Source organism: Penaeus monodon, chromosome 19 (assembly GCF_015228065.2).
Source record: "Penaeus monodon isolate SGIC_2016 chromosome 19, NSTDA_Pmon_1, whole genome shotgun sequence".
Classification (NCBI taxonomy): domain Eukaryota; kingdom Metazoa; phylum Arthropoda; class Malacostraca; order Decapoda; family Penaeidae; genus Penaeus; species Penaeus monodon.
The window spans coordinates 2,937,018-2,937,328 of record NC_051404.1 but is presented as its reverse complement, the minus strand read 5'-3'; positions in this window follow the sequence as shown (position 1 = coordinate 2,937,328).

The window sequence follows — 311 nt, the reverse complement described above, 5'->3', positions numbered from 1 at the left end:
GGATTACTGCACGACGTCATACTCTGCTAAATTTTACACAAAGCATTTCGTATCTCTTGACATTATACAGCGTTGTAAGATGCATTCGGTAAATATATGTAAAGGAAGCACCTCTCAGGATAACAGACCGTCATGCATATGGACACGTGCGTGGCGGGAAGTTCGCAGAATTCATGGCAATGCCAATGCCCCAATATTTATAGAGGTATGATTCCTTTTTTTTATCTTTTTCTTTTTTCAATCATACGGCTGACGCTTTCATTGCAACGGAAAATCAAAGAGTCGCCTCGCTTTCTTCTTTTGCCAAAGCT